The following is a 21,556-nucleotide window of genomic DNA, read 5'->3' on the forward strand; positions in this document are numbered from 1 at the left end:
CCTTTCCCAGCATCCGGGTCTTTTACAATGAGTCAGTTCTTCACATCTGGTGGCCAAAGTATTGGAGTTTCAGCCTCAGCATCAATCCCTTCTAATGAATATTCAGGACTGATTTCATTTAGGATTGACTGGTTGGATCTCCTTGCAGTCCAAGGGACCCTCAAGAGTCTTCTCCAACACCACAGTTCAAAAGCATCGATTCTTTGGCATTCAGCTTTCCTTATAGTTCAACTCTCACATCTATACATGACCACTGGAAAAACCATAGCTTTGACTAGATGGACCTAGGACCCCCATGAAGGTTGTAGGGGCTTAGCTTACAGACACCTTAGACACAACAGAATGCTGGCAGATGACTGCACCCACTTGGCTCAATGAAGTTCTAAGGTCCTGGTTACCTGCCTCTGCTTCTCTACTTTCCCTTAGGGGCGTGCCGCAACATTTCTATTCCTGTTTTATTTCCTTTTCATCTTATCCATTCTGTTTTCTCTTTTACTGTCTATCCCAAATAGCCTTTTTTTAAAAAAATATTTTTATAATTTAAAAAATTTATCTTATATTGGAGTATAGCCGATTAACAATGTTATGACAGCTTCAGGTAAACAGCAAAAGGACTCTGCCATACATACACATGCATCCATTCTTCCTCAAACTCCCCTCCCTTCCAGGCTGCCACAGAGCACTGAATAGAGTTCCCTGTGCTATACAATAGCTCCTTTCCAGACAACAACTGTCTTGAGAACATACACAGAAGGAAATTCAGGTATACTAACTTTTGCAAATAAATAAATCCAAGTTAGGGAGAAATAAATCCAAGTGAGGCAGAAATGTGTGGCTTTGAGCAATGCCATTCCAGGTAGATCAGAAAGGTCTGGGTGTATTATTGATGACTGCTGGTCTCAAGAGACAGAAACTCAATCCTGAGTAGTTTAAGTAAGAAGGCAATTGCATTGGCTTGTGTAACCTGGAAAGACAGTGGTGTGGCTGGCCTGAGGCAGGGCATGGTCCAGGGGTGCAAAAGGTCAGGAAGATCCCCTGGAGAAGGAAACGGCAACCCACTCTAGTATTCTTGCTGGAGAATTCCACGGACAGAGGAGAGCAGCAGGCTATAGTCCACAGAGTCACAAAAGTTGGACACGACTTAGTGATGAAACCACTAAAGCAAAATAACTCTAATTGAGGGTGAAAAATCCCAGGAAATGATCATATTAGTCTGGTTGGTGTCATTTCCCACACCTGTCCTGGAGACAGGTGGGTTAATGGTTGGCCTGGGCTAGGTCATGCGCCTGTCCTTGTAACCGAACCCCAGTAGATCCCATCAAAGGAGAGGAGGTAGAAAGAGTGGGGAGGGGCAGTGGCTGAAATGAATTCGGAGCAGAAAAAAATTTGCCAGTTTTGTTCAGGGAACAAAATTTGGAACAGGGACCTTGTTCCTGCCAAGAGTATTAGGAGCCAAATTAAGAGATAGGGCCACAGACTCCCCTGGTAGTCCAGTGGCTAAGCTTCCACGGTCCCAAAGCAGGCGGCCCAGGTTCGGTCCCTGGTCAGGGAACTAGATCCCATGTGCTGCAACTAATAAAAGAAAGAAAGAAAAGAAATGGGGCCAGACTGTGTAGATCAACATCTTGTAGGTGAAATGTAGGCACCACATATTCTGAAAAGCTTCTCCCTCAGTTATTTAGGTTCCATCAAGTCACCGCCAGCGCTGAGTGAGGGAATCCTGAATCCCTGTCCTAGAGGAATCACAGAGATGGGTACCTAGAACCTCTGATCCCATTTTCCCCTGATCAATACATAACCTTGTTTCATGTGTGTTTTTGCTTAAAGACACTTTATTTAATATACGTTGTTGATTCATTAACCCTGGGCTTACAGCCAACAGCACTATAACTCAGGCCTAAATGGAGTTTATCTGACTCGCATTTTCTCTGTGAGGCACGCCACAGTCCTCGTGCTTAGGAAAACTGGATAGCTCTCCGGCACTATATTTGGCCATTTTAAAGGGCAAAATCACCAACAAAAAGCACACAAATGAGGAAAATATGGCACTAAATAGACTGTGAGGAGGACACTTGTTGACAGGATGAGCTGGAACAAGGAGGTGGAGCGCCACCTTGACTGGTGTCCGCTGGGAACCCGCTGGTGGACTCGATCGAGGTGGGCTGGATCTTTGCTCTGCGTGTGCTCCGGGGGTGGCTGGGAAAGTATCCGGAATATATCGATGGGGCGGGGCGGGGGGTGGTGGGTGTTATTTCCCAAGGGAGCAGACACATTCTCAGATGTGGAGTCTGTGAATAATGAGGATCGACGGCCTTTTCTCCTCAGTATTTGTAAAATTCAGGGCAAAGTAGTCGCACCGCGTGGAGGGTCTGAAAGAGGGATGTGGGAGTGGAGAGGGAGACAGGGGTAAACACCAGAGTCCAGAGGAAGGAAGGACAGGATTTCACTTCCAGCTGTCTAGCTGGACATAAAGGAAGGAAGAGGGTAAATTCAAGGAGGGGAGGAGCCAGCGACTTGAGCCTAAAAAAATGCTAAACCCAGTCTGGAAGGGAACCTGATTTTGAGGCGCAAGGTGATGAATTCTGAAAGGAGGCTTTAGTCCTGTCAGATGCCATGTGTTCTTCACTGAGGTTTTTTTTTGTTTTTTTTTTAAAGTATACATTTAACTGACTTAAAAAGTAATGAGTGAAATCATTAAAAAATTGTTTGTACATAGGACATATGTACACCTATGGTTAGTTCATGTTGATGTATCACAGAAATCAAACCAATATTGTAAAGTGATCAACAATCAAAAATAAATATTTAAAAAATTGTTTGAAAATAGACTTTTTGATGTAGACCGCCCCCCCCCCCCCCACTGTACACACAACTATAAACACAGTTTTTGTAAATTCTTTTCTAAAGCTTCTACAGCTGTAGATTTTCACTGTGAACCCCCGGCTTGCTCAGGCATAGTGCACGTGCAATACCAAACGCACAGGTTTAGTATTTTTGCCTTTTTTTCACATGTGTAATTTTCTTCTTCAAACATTTATTTATTTGGCTGTGTTAGGTCTTCCTTGAGGCACGAGAGCTCTTCGTTGCATCATGCAGGGTCTTTTGTTGAGGTGCACAGATTCTCTATTTGTGGTGTGTGGGCTCAGGAGCTCTACAGCACGTGGGATCTTAGTTCCCTAATCAGGGACTGAACCTGAGTACCCTGCATTGCAAGGTGGATGCTCAACCACTGGACTTCCAGGGAAGTCCCCACAAGTGTAACATTTTAGTTGAGACGTTAGATGGGGGACGAGTACTGTGGATATGAATGTGGAAAGTAATTTTAATCATGTGTAATTGGTCACAGGGTCTAAGTTGCAGTAACTATTGTTGTTTTATTTAACAAAGCCTCGTTGATTTGTATGCATTAACGTTTGGGTGTAAAGACTGTGCGTCTATAAAACAGGGAATCACAGTATTTAAATTGACCAACCTAAGGTTACAACTACTTTTGAGCCAAATGCAAACTAAAAGCCTTAATTGAAGTGGTGCAATTCTGTATAACTGAGCATCAGTAGCTCAATAAATATAGATTTCCATGCAAGGGCTTGCATTATTTATTTATTTATTATTTAAAGGAATGAGTATTGTTCTACTACTAAATCTCTCCACTTCCAATCAAAAACCTCATTACTGGAACTTCCCTGGTGGTCCAGGGGTTAAGAGTCCAGATTGCCATGAAGGGGATGTAGGTTCAATCCCTGGTCGGGGAACTAAGATCCCACCTGGGAATTAAGATCCTACATGCCATGGAGCAACTAAGCCCACGAGCCCCAACTACTAAGTCCATGCATAGAACAAAAGATCGAATCTGGCATATACAACTAAGACACAACACAGTCAAATAAATAAATATTAAAAAAAAAAACCCAAACTGGTCACTACTACTACTGCTAAATACCGGCTTCCCAGGTGGTGCTAAGCGTAAAGAATCCACCTGCCAATTCAGGAGACTTGGGTTTCATCCCTGGGTTGGAAAGATTCCCTGGAGTAGGAAGTGGCAATCCAGGCCATTATTCTTGCCTGGAGAATCCCCATGGACAGAGGAGTCTGGCAGGCAACAGTCCATGGGGCCTCAGAGAGTCAGACACAACTGAATGATTGAGCACTACTAAATATATAGCACACTTACAATGTGCCAGGCCTTGTTCTGGGCTCTTGAAGTTGATTAGCTTGTTTCTCATAGCCTCTGCAGTATCATTAATAGACCCATTTTTCAGTTGAACAAACTGAGGCAAAGGGTAGTAACTTGCCTGTAGTCCAACCACTAGAGAATGGTGGAGTTGGCTCACAGAATCCATGTGTTTAACTACCACGTTAAACTACTAAAACTGGTTACTATTTACAAACTCTCCTTGACCACATTGCTGTTTCCTGCCTCCCCTGGGCCCCATCTCAATAATTCCCACCATTCTCCCTCCACTGGATTTATGGCTTTGCCAAAACTGCTTCTAAAAAAAATAATGATCTTTAGCTGTCTAGACCTAGTTCAAACTAGCTCATAAATCCCTAAACCTTCATAAAGTTTCTCTTCTGAATCAGTCTAAGTTCACCATTTTCTAACACTTAAAAAAGATGTTAAAATAAAAAAGATGTTTTGCAAGCTTTTATCAGAAATTAAGTTTTTCTTTTTTACTTAAAATGGTAACAAAATCTAGGATTTTTAGGTACTAATAAAAGAATTCTATTTGTTTGCTTTAAGCAAGTCAATCATGTTTAAAGGAATGATACTATTTTTCTAGTTGGAATACTATAATAATATTTATAAAACAGCTGGAATGGAACTGTTAAATAAGTGCAAGTGTTTTAATGTGAAATGTAAATTTGCCTAGAACATCTACACAAATATCTCCTTTGTTTGCTTGCTTTAATTTCAAATGAGCTATGATTTCTCAAACATAGCTGATCTCTAGTGAGGAGTATCTGGGAGAGGTAGTTTTTTGAGAGAGAGGGTGGGAGGAATTTAACTCAGCAAACACACACTACTCAGCATTGGGCTCCTCTATTCAACCCATAAACTCAGGCCGTTTTTATGACCAGATTTTGGGAGCCGTCCACTAGACAGCTGGTCTAGGCTCACATACAGAGCCGCAGTGTGCCAGCTAAGTCACCAATGGGCCAGGGCTCCTGAAGGCTTCATGTATCTGCTCACCTGCTTTTCACAGCTACTCTTTTTTTTCAATTTAACTTTTGTCTCACAATAGCCACCTGATCTTGCCTTGCAGGCTCTTATTCACGCTGGAGACGCTGAACTTCCGAATGTCCATCTCACCCAGCCTCCTGTCTCTAAGGCTGCCCTTCCCCTAGAACACTTTGCTCTACAGGTGATGCCTGGCTGGCCACCCCAGCCACTGCCATCTGGACTGAGGGGGCCATCTGATCGGGAACAGTCAGGACGTTTTCAGTTTGAGGCGATGGAAAACCCTTTCAACCTGGTTTGAGGGAAAACGAGAACCTCACTGCCTTATACAGCAGTGGGACCAGCAGGCTCCAGGAGCTGCAAACCCTACTGCAAAGACCTGCTCTGCCTTTTACCTCCTGGCTGCTTCTTCCTCTGTCGCCGTGGTTGACATCGTTACAGCTCCCAGCAGATGTGAAGGGAACACTCCTTTCTCAACAGTCTTGGCATCTAATTGGCTGGGATTGGGTTCTCCATGTCACCCGGCCATTGACAATGTGGCGTCCAACTATTCAAATCCCGTGCGATGAGGTGGGAGGGAAGCGTTGTTCCGAGGAAAATCTGGGGACTGGTACCACAAGAAGGAAGACAGACGCTGGGGGTAAAAGGGTCAGCTCGACACCTGACCCAAGGACGAGCAATACACAGGACTGTCTGGCCAGTAGGGAGGTCTAATGGCAAAAAGCTCCCCAACAGGGACCAGCGGCTGAAAGAAAACATGAGGCCCCCTGTCCGGAGGAAGTGAACTTGAGGCCCAGCCCTGGGCACCTGGTAGGGGCAGCATAAAGCAGGACACAGAGACCCAGGGACAGGAAGGGACAAGCAGCGGCAAGGCCTCGGGGAGAGGAGCCGGTGAGGCCAGACTGATTCCTGCTGCGGAGGGAGGCCAGCCTAGAGCTGCAGACCCTCCCCTCCTGGCCTCTTGTGGAGCCTCAAGACTCTGAAGACTGACCTGCCAAGAAGCCTGTCATTATCTCCAGAGGCTTCCTCATGATGAAGACTGAGGGCATTCTGGGAGAGGAGGAATCCAAAGGACCTGACTGACACTTTCATGCAGAGAAGGTCAAGAGACACAAGAAGGAAGAGAGATAAAGAGACAGCATGTGGGGACGGTGGAGTGGCAGAGAGCGCTGTTTCCTGCGCTCTGGGAAGCCTGGCTACTGTGCCAGGTGAGGCAGGGGCTGAGCTGACCTCCCTGTCCACCTACCCCTGGCCCTGGGCTTTCTCTCTCAGCAGCCATGCGGAAAGGCCATGCCCTCTTCCTGCCCCACCCCCAACTCCAAGTCCTGAATACTTAGTTTCAAGCTCATACCTAGACTCTTGAGAGTCCCTTGGACTGCAAGGAAATCAGACCAGTCAATCCTAAAGGAAATCAACCCTGAATATTCATTGGAAGGACTGATGCTGAAGCTGAAGCTCTGACACTTTGGCCACCTGATGCGAAGAGCTGACTCACTGGGAAAGACCCTGATGCTGGGAAAGATTGAAGGCGGGAGAAGTGGATGACAGAGGACAAGATGGTTGGACGGCATCACTGACTCAGTGGACGTGAGTTTGAGCAAGCTCTGGGAGATGGTGAAGGACAGGGAAGACTGGCGTGCATCCATGGGGTCGCAAAGAGCTGGACGCCACTGAGCCAACGAACAACCCCCCACTTTGCAGGATGGTGGGTCGTGTACGCTATGGGCCGGGCAACTTCAAGCCCAACTAAAAGTTGTTTTTTTTTCCTGGATTGAACCCTGGCTACAGGAGTGAAAGCCTGGAGTCCTAACCACTAGGCCATCAGAGAACTCCCAAAGTTGAGTTCTTTATTAAAAGGTGAGGATGAGTGTAGAGAGGCAAGCTGCCAACTCACCAGAGCTGAGCTCCACGCTCCCTCCTCTGTGCCACCCCCACCCCCATGGTCCTTTCTCTTCTGCCCTGGGTGTCTTTTGTTCGAGCCTCCTCTTTACCTTTCTATTTCACTTCCCTGCAGCTAACTGATCATATCCCCTTGAGCCTATTAGTTCAAATCTTTTCCACAACAGGCCACACACAAGTCACATGGCTGCTGGTTAGCCAAGGGAGCCATGGGCCCAGAGGCAGGTTCCACCTTGGTCCAATTAACTGTGACAAGGGGAAGGGGGGGACCGCACGCGGCGGATGGCGACTAAAGGCGAGGCATGCAATGACTGGCGGATCCATACAACTATATTTTTCCACTGACCTATTCAGGTGAGTTGACTAAGTGGCCATGAATATCCTCATATACTATGTTGGTTTCTGAGGACTACTGTTAAGAAATTGCTACAAGCTGGCTGGCTTAAAATAACAGAAAAACTATTGTCTCATAGTTATAGAGGTTAGACGTCTGAAACCACAGTGTTGGCAGGGCCACGCTCCCTCATGAAGCCTGTAGAGAAATCCTCTTCCTGGCTTCCGTGCCTCTTCCTGGCTTCTGTGGTTTGCTGACAACCTTCGGCATTCCTCGAGGCATCACTTCATTTCTTCCCTGGTCATGACATTGCCTTCTATCTTGTTATAAAGACAGCGGTCACACTGCTTTGGGGTCCGCCCTACTTAACTAGTAACATCTGCAATCTCTATATAAGGTCACCGTTTGAGGTAATGGGGTAAAGACCTCAAAGTATCTTTTTTGGGGAAAACATAATTCAATCCACAATCAAGAGCTACATGGGTTGTATGGCCAATTTCTCCACAAATCAGACACACGCCTATGTATTTTGTCAGAATTACTCCCAAATGCACAATCCCCATGTGAAAGGCACATGACACTGCAGTGGATACTATAATGAGGATGTGTTTGCTGTGTCTTTATGTATTCACCCTCTGTTATGTTATTAACAGAGGGAGTGTGGTGTTACTAACCTCCCTCCAAGAAACAACCAACAAAACAAAGTAAAGCAGTATTCAAAGGTAATATTGAGGAATAATTTATATTTCACTTAAGATCCTTTCAGTTCAGTTCAGTCGCTCAGTCGTGTCCAACTCTTTGTGACCCCATGAATCGCAGCACACCAGGCCTCCCTGTCCATCACCAACTCCCGGAGTTTACTCAAACTCATGCCCATCGAGTCGGTGATGCCATCCAGCCATCTCATCCTGTCATCTCCTTCTCCTCCTGCCCTCAATCCCTCCCAACATCAGGGTCTTTTCCAGTGAGTCAACTCTTCACATGAGGTGGCCAAAGTATTGGAGTTTCAGCTTCAGCATCAGTCCTTCCAATGAACACTCAGGACTGATCTCCTTTAGGATGGACTGGCTGGATGCTTAAAGTCTACTAACTGGGGAAAAATAAATCTGAAAGAGTAAGCAAAATACTAAAGCACTAAAAATGTACGCAACTGTCTCTTAGGTTCTTCAGAGTGTCTTACTTGGAGTACCAGTCACTAAGGGACTGGGGGCGGCCGCTGAGACAGACGGCAGTGTGAAAGGGTTGGAATGTGTGTACCGTTTTTCACTTTTGAATGCTAATCTCTTCCTTTAAAAAAAAAAGACCAAAGAGACAAAATGGTTTTATGGAAGAGAAAAGACTTATCTTGGAACTAAAGAAGCTTACTAGGATAAAGGAAGGGAAGGGAATCATGTCAATCATTTGTATATCTTACTTCACAAAGTCCTTTAGATGGCTATAAGATTACAAGTTAAAAGTAAAAATTAAATCTCCATTTTCTTCTTCCCCAAATAGAAAACGGGAGTTTCAAGAGTTTGATCAGCCGCTTCCCTCCTTTCATTCCCATGAAGTTTCTTCCCTCTCCCTCATGACTTCTTTTTGCCAGAGTTTAGAGTTTTGTCGGTAGTTTTGATCATTCTTCTCTGCAAAAACCCTCAAGGGATCCCTATTACCGAGAACAGTATAGTTAGCATAATTTTCCATAGCAGAACACCCCTTCCCTGTTATTTTTTGGCTGTGGGGGCAAGTGGGATCTTACTTCCCTGACCAGGGATTGAACCCATGCCCTCTGCATTGGAAGTGCAGGGTCTTAACCACTGTACCACCAGGGAAGCCCCCAAAACCCTTTTATTAAGGGACATTCTGTACAGATTTTTATCTGTTTGTCAATTTAAACTTATCTATTGAATATAAGGTTTTTTTTTTAAATGTAGATCTTATGATAATTTCATAATAATTATATGAACAAAGAAACTCTTCTGATAAAAGGAGAACTTTGAAATTAGACAGTGAGGTATAAGTAAAAGTGAAATTACCATTACTCAGCAGAAGGAGCAGGTTTCTGCATTTTACTGAAATATAAAGAAAACCCTGATCCATGCAGATAATCTTGTCTGTTCTCCACATTACATCCAGAGTAATCTCTTAAAAATGCAAAACCTGATCACCATATTTCATCAACTCTAGTTGTATGTATCATTATTTTATGTCTAGCTCAGAAAGAAAAAACTGGTAATTACACTTTGATTTTGGAGATATGAAGATGCAAAAAAGAGGTGTGCCCTGCAATCACTGGGATAGGGTATGGCACTTCATCCTCTTCAAAATCAAGGGCTTCCGGTTCTCTCCATATCAGGACAAAGCTGGAAGCTGGCATGGCCCAGCCGCCTGCTCCCTGCCCTCCTCTTTCCATTCACCCATCTTCACGACCACAGCGCAAGCTTTACTTCCTCCGGAGCGCCTCCCATAACTTCCCTGACCAGGCTACATCCTCAGGCACTTGGGTGTCTCCCCTTGACAGCACTTACCAGGGCTGACATCTTGTTTGGCTGACATCTTAATTTGGCTTGAAGGTTTATTTGATCAGCATCTAGCTCCACGAGAACCGAGAACATGAACTTTTACACTCTATTGTATCCTTTGTGCTTGGCATGGTGCCCACTGGCACCTGGTGGACAGGAGGCATTCAAATATGTGTTGAATGGATGAACTGAAATCACATTAAAAAAAAAATTCACGTGGCTGATTTGAGAATAAGTGCTCTTCAATTCAAAGGATCCAGGAAATCCACAAGTGTGGGAATAGTTATGACTTCTGTTTCAGGGACCTCCCTGGTGGTCCAGTGGTTAAGACTTCCTCTTCCAATGCAGGTGATGTGAGTTCAAGTCCTGCTGGGGGAGCTAAGATCCTACATGCCTCATGGTCAAAACACCAGCACATAAAAAACAACAGAAGCAATATGGTAACAAATTCAATAAAGACTTTAAAAATGGTCCACATCAAAAAAAACTTTAAAAAGACTTCTGTTTCAGAGTTGAATGGGATTAACAACTATCTAAGAAATTCTTGCCTCCTTATCACAAATGCCAAATTCAGACAAAAAGCACTGAAAAATCACTTACTGTGTGTTGAAACTCTACCACAAGTTGTCTCGTGCGTTTTTATGAACTCTCAGTGTTTGAAGATTCTGTGCAGAGCTGGTGCTCCTTAGCCTCTCCTGATTTTCAGGCTAACTCTGCTCTGATTAACCTGCCTTGTATGGGCAGGACTCCAGAGAGTTGGTTCCACCTTCCCAAACAATGACACATTTGTATGATGTTCTACTGTATTTACAGCAGTGACAGATGCTTTCCTCTGTGGTCTGCACCAAAACATGTTCATCAGGCTTTTGGAAGCACAGTTAAGGTGATAAAACTTGGTATGCAAAATATTTGAGGGTGTAGGTATTTCTTTGGTTTTACAAGCTTTAAACTAGCAAAAAAAATATTCCTAAAGAGGAGATTGGAATAAAATGCTTGTGGAGCCTCCCAAGTGCATTTATTTGCAAAACCAAAAGGTAATGTGAGAGCCACTGACTGGCTGAATCAAGTCTTATTTCAAGATTTACCAGGCACTTCCTGATCTGCTCCCTGGCTGATTCGTGGTGGTCCCAGCCAGCTTTCCACCCTATAAGAGGGCATGACCACCACCCATCCTGGGGACAGGCTCTGTGCTCTTGCATCCTGGGTCCACAGGACTGTCCCCACCTCTTCTTTGTCTTGGTCTCTGCTCACATCTATGCTCAGTCACTCAGTTGTGTCCAACTCTTTTGAGGCACATGGACTGTAGCCCGCCAGGCTCCTCTGTCTATGGAATTCTCCAGGCAAGAATCCTGGAGTGGGTTGCCATTTCCTACTCCAGGGGATCTTCCTGGGAATCCAAGCCAAGTCTCTTGTGTCTCCTGCATTGGCAGGCAGATTCTTTACCACTAGTGCCACGTTTTGTTCTCCTGAAGTCTTCCCTGATCACTGCCAGCTACTCGGGATTCCCTACAAGGCCCTCACTAGAGAATTCGTTTCTCCGATGTACAGATCACATTCTGGAGTTGGTCTGCCTGTCTCCCTGTAGACGGCAGGGAGGCCACCTCTCTCACAGCCTTGACAACTTCATGGTTTGTTTGTGCCAGTGGGAAAATCTGAATCTGGTGGTGTTCAAACTTCTTTGATCACTTAGTAAGGTTACAAGTAAGCATCTTTTCATATGTTTAGTAGTCATGTGGTATTTCTTCAGGTGACTGTTCATAGCCCCCATTTCTCCATAAGGCTGTTTTTATTAATTTGTCGGGTTGAAAATCTTTGGATACAGGGTATATTAACCCTTTGCCTGGTAAACATGTGGCCGACACTTTCCACAGGCAATTTATTAATTTTAAGTATCATTCATAAAGAAAAAACTTTATTTCACATGTCTGTCATTCTTTTCCATTATGGCTTTCAGGTTCAAAATACTATGTAGACTCTACCTCCAAATGAAAACATTATCTTGTCTTATTTTTGAATGGAACTTTCATAGTGTATGTTTGTGTGTATAGCACTTAGTTTTGAAATCCATACAAAAATTTCAAATAAATGATGCAGGAGTACATATTTTTTAATGCGTGATAGGGATTCAGTTAATTGTTTCTATTCTGTAACAAATTTGATAGCAAATTGTCATGATAATTATAAAATGGTTCTCCATTTTCCTACTGATTTGAAATGTCAAGCAGACATTTCATATGAGACTCAAAGAAGAGGACGGGATTTGGATGTGGGTGACCAATAGGAAGTCCTTTGGGTGACTGGGGCCAAGTACACAGCAAAAGACACTTGCTCCTTGGAAGAAAAGCTATGACAAATCTAGACAACATATTAAAAAGCAGAGACATTACTTTGCTGACAAAGATCAACAAAGCTATGGCTTTTCCAATAGTCATGAATGGATGTGAGAACTGGACCATAAAGGAGGGTGAGCCCTTTGGGGCTTTCAAACTGAGTTGATGCTTTTGAACTGTGGAGTTGGAGAAGACTCTTGAGAGTCCCTTGGACTGCAAGGAGATCAAACCAGTCAATCCAAAAGGAAATCACTCCTAAATATTCATTGGAAGGACTATGCTGAAGCTGAAGCTCCAATGCTTTGGCCACCGGATGTGAAGAGCTGACTCACTGGAAAAGACTCTGATGTTAGAAAAGATTGAGGGCAGAAGGAGAAGAGGGCCGCAGAGGATGAGATGGCTGGAGGGCATCACCAACCCAAGGGACATTAACTTGTGCAAACTCCTGGAGACAGCAAAGGACAGAGGAGCCTGTCATGCTGCAGTCAACGGGGTCACAAAGAGTGGGACGCCATTTAGCTACTGAACAAGAACAATGGGGCAGCAGCATGGGAAAGCAATAGGTGTTACTTAGGAATGTTGAGCACAGGGATCCTGGGCCAGGAAGCAAACAACTGATAATGATCTGAAGACAGATTTGGAGAAAAACAGCAAATTTTAGTATACAGCTGAAAGACTTTTTAAAAATAAAATTTACTATCCATTCAAAACAGAAACTTTTGGCAAAGTTGAAATAAAAGGAAACATAGTTGATCTGAGTTTTAAAAAACTTATAGCAAACAACATACTTTATGGTGAAATATTGAAAGTCTTTCTCCAAAGTCAGAACAAGACCAGAATGCCTGGTATTATTTCTCTTCAGCGTTTTAGTGGAAGTCACAGCCAATGCAACGAGGCAAGGATACAGAAGACACCGAAGACCAGAAAGGAAGACAAGCATGGCATTATTCACAGAGGACATGAATGTGTCAGAAAGGGGAAAAGAATTATAGATTCCTTCAGGCAGCACATTCTTTGATATGAGTCTTAGTAATTATTTTTTTGATCTGTCTTCTCAGGAAAGGGAAACAAAACCAAAAATAAACAAATAGGATTATGTCAAACAAACACATCTGCATAGGAATCTATCAACAAAACTAAAAGGCTGCCTACTGAATAGGAGAAGATATTTGCAACTACCTCTGATCAGAGGTCGATATCCAAAATATACAAAGAACTCATACAACTTAACAATAGTAAAGACAAGCAACCTGATTAAAAAATGGGTAGAGGGTCTAAACAGACAATTTCTCAAAGACATGTAGATGGTCAGTAGATACACTCAACATCACTGATCATCATGGAAATGCAAACCAAAACTACAATGGGATATCACCTCACACTTGTTAGAATGGTTATCAAAAAGACAACAAATAACAAGTGTTGGTGAGGATGTGGAGAAAAGGGAACCCTTATACACTGTTGAAGGAAATGTAAATAATTGCAGCCACTATGGAAAACAGATGTAAGTTCCTCAAAACTTAAAAACAGAACTACCATTTGTTGTTGCTAAGTTCGACTCTTTGCGACCTCATGGATTGTAGCATGACAGGTTCTTCTGTCTTCTGCTACCTCCTGGAGTTTGTGAAGATTCATCTAGAGTCAGTGATACCATCCAACCATCTTATTCTCTGCCACTCCCTTCTTCTTTTGCCTTTAATCTTTCCCAGCATTAGGGCCTTTTCCCAGTGAGTTGGCTCTTTGCATCAGGTGGCCAAAATATTGGAATTTCAACTTCAGTAACAGTCCTTCCGATGAATATTCAGGGTTGGTTTTCTTAAGGACTGAACTACCATCAGTTCAGTTCACTTGGTCAGCAGTGTCCGACTGTGTGACCTCATGGACTGTAGCACGCCAGGCCTCCCTGTCCATCACCAACTCCCGGAGCTTGCTCAAACTCATGTCCATCGAGTCAGTGATGCCATCCAACCATCTCAGCCTCTGTTGTCCCCTTCTCCTCCTGCCTTCGATCTTTCCTAACATCAGGGTCTTTTCCAATGAGTCAGTTCTTCACATCAGGTGGCCAAAGGACTGGAGCTTGAGCTTGAGCTTGAGCATCAGTCCTTCCAAAGAATATTCAGGACTGATTTCCTTTAGGATGGACTGGTTAGATTTCCTTGCAGTCCAAGGGACTCTCAAGAGTCTTCACTAACACCACAGTTCAAAAGCATCAGTTCTTCTCTAACACCACAGTTCAAAAGCATCAGTTCTTCAGCGCTCAGCTTTCTTTACGGTCCAACTCTCACATTCACTTATGACTACTGGAAAAACCATAGCTTTGACTATATGCACCTTTGTACGCAAAGTAATGTCTCTGCTTTTTAATATTCTGTCTAGGTTTGTCATAGCTTTTCTTCCAAAGAGCAAGTGTCTTTGATCTAGCAATTCCACTTCTGCGTATTTTTCTAAAGAAAACAAAAATACTAATTTGAAAGATATATGCACTTCTTTGTTCATTGCAGCATTAGTCACAATAGCAAGAATATGGAAGCAACCTAAATGTCTATCATCAGATGAACTAGACAAAGAAGATGTGGTGTATATGTATAATGGAGTATTACTCAGCCATATAAGAGTGAAATATTGCTATCTGTGACATGAATAGACCTAGAGAGTAGTATGTTAAGTGAAAAAAGTTAGAAAAAGACAGATACTGTGTGACTTCACTTATATGTGGAATCTGGAAAACAAATTAATCAAATATAATAAAACAGAGTCATAGAAAGAAAGCAAGGAGGTATTAAGAGTTGACAGAGGGGAACGAGGTGGGAGTATGAATGGAATACATAAGAGAAATGAAGAGGAACACATTTCCAGTTGTAAAATAAATGAGCTACAGGCATGAAATGTACAGAGTGGGGAATACAGTAAATAATCATGTAATATCTTTGTATGGTGACAGATGGTAACTAGATTTATCATGGTGATCATCTTGTAATGTATAGAAATATGGAATCACTATTTCATGCATCAGGAATTAACATAGTATTATAGGTCAATTAAACTTCAAAAACCAAACAAACTTAACAGAAAAAGAGATCAGACTTGTGGTTACCAGAAGTGGGGAGTGGAGGAAGGAGGAATTGGATGAAGGTGGTCAAAAGGAACAAACTTCCAGTTTGAGATAAATAAGTACTAGGGATTAACATGATTAATCTGTTAAAAACTATAGTATGTTATATATATAAGTTTTAAAAGAGTAAATACTAAGAGTTCTCCTAAGAAATCGTTTATCTTTTATTTTGTATCAATATGAGAAGACGGATATTCTCTAAACTCGCTGTGGGAGTCATTTCCTAATGTATGTCAGTTAAATCATTATGTTGTACACCTTAAACTTATACAGTGCTATATGTCAAATATATCTCAATAAAAATGGAAGAAAAAATAAAACAATCACAAATTACCAGAATTAGTAAGTGAGTTAGCAAGATTACTAGATGAAAGGAAATTTACTAGGAGCAAAAAAGAGAAAATCCAAACACTAAAAGGAGTTTAACTTACAGTAGAACAAAAAGAGTCAAACACCTAGAATGCTAACAAGATATACGTAACATTTCTAGACTGTAAGAAATCTTTGAGCAAACTTCAGTATATCTAAAAAATTCTAAAAAGCAGGAAATACTATTTTTTCAGATTGAAAATTTGGCACTGCAAAGATGCTGCTGCTACTGCTGTTGCTGCTAAGTCACTTCAATTGTGTCCGACTCTGTGCGACCCCATAGACGGCAGCCCACCAGGCTCCCCCGTCCCTGCGATTCTCCAGGCAAGAACACTGGAGTGGGTTGCCATTTCCTTCTCCACTGCATGAAAGTGAAAAGTGAAAGTGAAGTCGCTCAGTCATGTCCTACTCACAGTGACCCCATGGACCGCAGCCTACCAGGCCCCTCCGTCCATGAGATTTTCCAGGCAAGAGCACTTTCCAGGCAAAGGAGAGGGGTGCCATTGCCTTCTCCGGCAAAGATGTTAGTTCACCATAAACGGAACCTACACATGCAATTACAATCCCAATCAAGACATCAATAGATATTTCTGTGGAAACATAAGATGATGGTAAGAATAAATAAAGTAACACAGTCCTGAGATGACTAACCAGTTACAACAATCGTTTTCACAGAAAAGTGACATTTGGCTTGGCGTTGAAGAAGGTAAGGCGACACAAATGCCCAACAGACCTTTCCTCAGTCTTTGGTGTTGTATAGCAGGCCCACTGCTGAGTGATTTCCAAAGGGCAACCACAGAACCTCAGATCCTGCGACGCTCAGAGGAAAAGGGGTTCGGGAGTCACGTGCTGGTAGGAAAAGCTCGCCCTGCTGTTTCCTCTCGGAGAAATCCTGTTGCACAGCAGGACTTGAAAGCCTCTGAGAAATTTTGGAGAAGAAAAGCAAACAGAATTGTGCTGAACCCAGGATTTTCCAGTCTTATTTGATCATGACCTCTCTTTGAGAAACCCTGGCCCGGAGTGCTTTTGATATTTTTTGGTTCTCACCATGATGTGTGAAGCAGCCCAGGGATGAACTGTTCGCTTTTACAGATGAAGACACGAAACCTCAGGCAGGTGAAACTTACAACAGGTCACAGAGCCACTAATGTGAGATCTGCAAGGCACGCTTAATTTAAAGAAAAAAAAAATTTTTTTTTTAGTGCTTTTTTTCCTTAGGGTCAAACACTGCTTTCACATGAAACAGCATTTCAGAGATGGAATAAACCTTAGTGATCTCTTAGACTAGTAACCTTATTATGTTGATTAGGCCACTGGGGCCGAGACGAATTAAGTGTCTTGCCCCAGGTCAAGGGCTCGCAGGCTAGCAGAAGGAATAAAAGGATCCATGACTCAGTGACTCCCAATTAAGTGCTCTACTGCCCCATATAATTAGGAGGCAAACCTGGTCAATGGAAGGTGAGACCAAATTAACTGCCCAGGTTGAGGAGGCACTGAGATGCTGAATGAACGATTTACCTGGGAGAAGCCAATCCTGGAGCTCTGGCTAGTTCTCGTGTAATTTTGAAGTGAGGATTTAGGAACCCATTTGAAGACTAGGTTATAATAAAGTACTCAATATTGTTATTTTAAAAACTCTAACCACCTTGTTGGTATTATTTTCTCCCTCTCCTCTGAAAAGTGCCATAGGCCACTTAAAAAAATTAAAAGCAATTTACATGTCTGATTAAAAGTGATTTCACGATTCAAGTGGGGCCCATTCTGAAGTGTCCTGGGCTGGGGATCATTTTTCTGGTGTTTCAGATATGAGGAACAGGAGAGGAATCATGTGGGAGGCGCGAACACCTGGCTGAACCTGCAGGGCCGGGAAGGGTATGTTCACCTCAGGTGCTACTGTCAGGAGTGGGAGGAAAAACCCAAACACTCCTGGATGAGGGCCCTGTGCAGGGCTGGGCGGAAAGTTTTAAAGGCAGCGAAGAAGGGAAAAGTTCATCTTTGCAGGCAGAGGAAGAAATGATGGCCTTTGAGAGACACCTGAAAAGAGTGGGGTGAGTCTGGCCTTCAGCAGCTGGGGAGAGGAAAACATGTGAATGCAGGCGCTCCGCTGTACTTTGGACTTTAAAAAGAGCAGCAGTAGCTCTTTCTGTGTAGAAACATTTTGGTGGTGGCTGGCGGGCACAGGGTCTAAGAGGCACCACGGCTGTGAAGTTCCATTGGCGGCAAGTTCCACTAAGGCCAAGGAAGGGGAAAAGGCAGACCTGTTTACTTGCCTCTGCTTTATCTTCTCCACTCATGTGACTCTTATGTGGAGGGGGGCAAGACTATGGCAGAGCGTGATTTAGGGGTGCCTGAGTCCCTTGGGAAAATACCTTCACATCAAGCTGAGTGCATCCCATTCAAGTTCCCAAAAATGTGTAATCTGGATGTCTATTTGATATGATTTCAATTTACTTATGAAATTTCATTCTTTAAGCTTCAAAGTGTTAATAACTCAGTCATGTCCGACTCTTTGTGGATTCCATGGACTGTAGCCCACCAAGCTCCTCTGTCCATGGGATTCTCCAGGCAAGAGTACTGGAGTGGGTTGCCATGCCCTCCTCCAGGAGAGTTTCCCAACCCAGGGATTGAACTCGGGTCACCCACATTACAGGCAGATTCTTTACAGTCTTAGCTACCAGGGAAGCCCTCTTTAAGCTTTACTGGAGGGCAAATAAATCTCTTCAGTAAACCATCTTTGCCTTACTTTATTCTTCACATCTTTCATTTTTTTTTTTTTTTTGCTTCGATGTTCACAGCCAGGGCATCAAAGGTTAGTTTAGTTAGTCAGGTTACTTCTCTGACCAGGGATGGAATCCGGACACAGTAGTGAAAGCACGGAGTCCTAACCACTGGACCAAGAGGGAGTTCCCGCCACGTCTCTTTTATAGCATTAGTACAATTACACAGCCAACAAGGCAAGGGTGGGCTGTCCCTTTGTTTTTCAAAAGTAATTACTACTTACACTGAAAGCAAAAACGAAAGCAAAAACATAAGGCCAGGAGTTTCAGTAAGATCTCCTTAAAATTTTACAAGTAATCATTAACCCAACTTGCACCTTCTCTGAATTTCTGGAATCAACATTATTTCTGCCCTGTGTGACCCACCCCGCTCCCCCGCCCCCCGGCCCACATACAACACAGCAGGATCTTGGTGACATAGTTGTTGATGTGGCCCATGGTTTAGTGTGGGAGGTGGCTCAAGGGTGGCACTGGTGAAACAGGAGGAAGATGATACACGGAGGAAGGCAACTTCTCAGAGTAAGGGTTCTCTGCGTCTTCATTTTAAACCTTTATTGTTTTTCTCTGATTATAAAAATATTTCTGAGGAAAACTGCAAATCTTTCAGAAATATGTAATGGAGAAAGCAAAAGCAATCCATAACTCTATTGGTAAGAGGGAATCCCTTTAGTTTTTCCAACATTTATTCAAAACAAAATAAAAACTATTGGTTCTTTTTTTTTTTTTTAAATGGGATCATATGATGTTTAACCTTGCTTTCCTTGCTTAAGGTTTTATTCGGTCAACTGAAAAAATAAGAGATCTATCACATCTTTTTCAAAAGACAGCATATTTTTCATCTTTTTATTTTTGCCGGCGCCTTGTGCCATATGGGATCTTAGCTCCCAGACCAGGGATCAAACACTTGACCCCTGAGTAGAAGGGTGGAGTCTTAACCTTGGACCTTCTGGGAAGTCCCAAGATTGCATAGTAGTTTATGGAAAGATATTTTCACAATTATTTTACTCTGGTGTACTTTCTTTGTTTTTTTTTTGGGGGGGGTATGATTTTAATTAATTTTTTTATTGAAGGATAACTGCTTTACAAAATTTTATTGTTTTCTGTCAAACAAAAATATGGAATGCTTCACAAATTTGCGTGTCATCCTTGTGCAGAGGCCATGCTAATCTTTTCTGTATTCTTCCAATTTTAGTATACATGCTGCCTAAGTGAGCACTGGTGGACATTCTTGCTCACATATCCTTGTACACATGTCAAAACATTTTTGGATATAAAATCCTAGATATGGATATGCTAGACCAAAGGGTGTTTGGATTGACATTTTTATTAGACAGTACTAAATTTTAAATCTTTCAAATCGGTCAGTGGATTGAAGTGTCAGCAGCACAATTCTTTGTTGTGAAGTCTCTTTCAAACAAGTGCCAACAAGTCTAGTTTTAATTCCTTTTTCAGAAGTCACTGAAATGACAGCTTCCTGTCACAGACTGGCATGGGACCTCAGGTGTTTTCAGTTTATCAGTGCTCCAGCTCTAAAGCATGTCAAAAATATTTGCTACTTTGGCGGAGTGAGTTTTCATTTTTTTTTTTCCCAGGTGACATTAGCTTCAGGTGTCTTTTTGGGAGTTCTAAGATTTAATGAGATAGATAAAATAAGACCAATCTATTTCATAATTCTTCATCCTTCTTTCATCTCCTGGAGTGACTATAACATACTTGTGTTCTTGGGGCAACCACCTGTTTTTAGGAGCAACAGGCCATATCTGCCAACTCTTATCTACTTAGCACATGATTAGTGTTTCTAGCAGTTTTCCAGTATTTGTCACATTAAATCCAAGTCACTAGTTCTGACCACCTTAAGCAACACTTCTATTTCAAGGGGACAAATAAAACAGAATTTCAAGAGTGAAAAACTTGTCATAGTGCTCTCCTGCACCTCATAGTCTAAAGTGATTATTGCTTCCTCTGGATTCAAAGATTTTAAAATGTTTGAGCTATTCATTTAACTTTGGCAATTCCTCAAGAATCTCCTTTGTACTTAAAACGAAAGCTAAAGCATTAGTGTTTATAGAAAACAAGTCACTTACGTATGTTCTTCCCACTAGACTGTACGGTTCAGGAGAGGAGGGGCTTTGTTTGGTTCACTGATGATTCTCTGAATCTAGAAAGGTACCTGGCACATAAAAGGTGCTCAATTTTTGTTAAAGGAATGGTAAACTCTTTGAAGGCAGGAATCCTCTTATATTTTGCATCCCCACAATAAATTACAAGATGCTGATTTAAAATAAAGGAAAGGATCTTCATTCAGAAACACAACATAAGACTTTCTTAGAAACTAAATGAAATATCCCTGGTCTGAGCTATATTCAAGATTCCTTCTGGCCCTAACTATGAATCTGCTAGTTTTCAAAGGATTACAACCCAACATAATATATACTACTAAAACCAGAATAGGAATACTTGGGTAAATCTTTGATTTAGAAAGCAGGACACTGATTTTTCTAGCCTTTGGATCATCATTAAAAAGATCAGATTTGAGAATTAAGCTATATTAACCTCAAGCTATATTCTCTAAGTTCCTTTTTTGAAAGAAAAAACCCCATGGCATCAAGCTGTTAACTGGGAATGTCTCTACAAGCATTATTTGATGTCACTGTATAAGCAAGAAGACAAAAGGAAATACTAACGTACAATATTTATATATTTTGGACTATGACAATGGCATGATGCTCTAATGAGAGATCTATATGCTTTAAATCCAAGTCAAATGTGCAGCTATTTGGATTTAAAGCAAACAAAAATAAAAGCAATGAAAAAGAATAAAAAAAGGAATCACAGTAAAAGAAGCATCCATCTAAATCTGGAGCATATTTTGTATAATATACATCATTTTGGGGAATAAAGGCAGAAAGAAAGTGAGAGAACAAATGCATAGGAATCAATTTTAAAAAGTCACTCCAGAAAAAAGTCCATGTTATAAAAGACATTGTAATTCTAGTCTTTTAGAACTTATTTATGTCAGATCATCTCTCACTGGATGTTTAGTTTCCTGGGTTGA

The 21,556-nt window shown here is 42.3% G+C and overlaps 1 protein-coding gene and 1 non-coding gene across 2 annotated transcripts in view; both read right to left on the reverse strand.

Moving 5' to 3' along the window:
• Window positions 1–21,556, reverse strand: part of FBXO36 (F-box protein 36) — a 96,450-nt gene that overhangs the window by 72,767 nt on the left and 2,127 nt on the right. The gene's annotated exons all lie outside the window — the stretch shown is intronic.
• Window positions 19,611–19,717, reverse strand: LOC136165669 (U6 spliceosomal RNA). The gene has a single exon (XR_010662673.1). It is a non-coding gene; the product is annotated as a U6 spliceosomal RNA (small nuclear RNA).

Source organism: Muntiacus reevesi, chromosome 3 (assembly GCF_963930625.1).
Source record: "Muntiacus reevesi chromosome 3, mMunRee1.1, whole genome shotgun sequence".
NCBI lineage: Eukaryota > Metazoa > Chordata > Mammalia > Artiodactyla > Cervidae > Muntiacus > Muntiacus reevesi.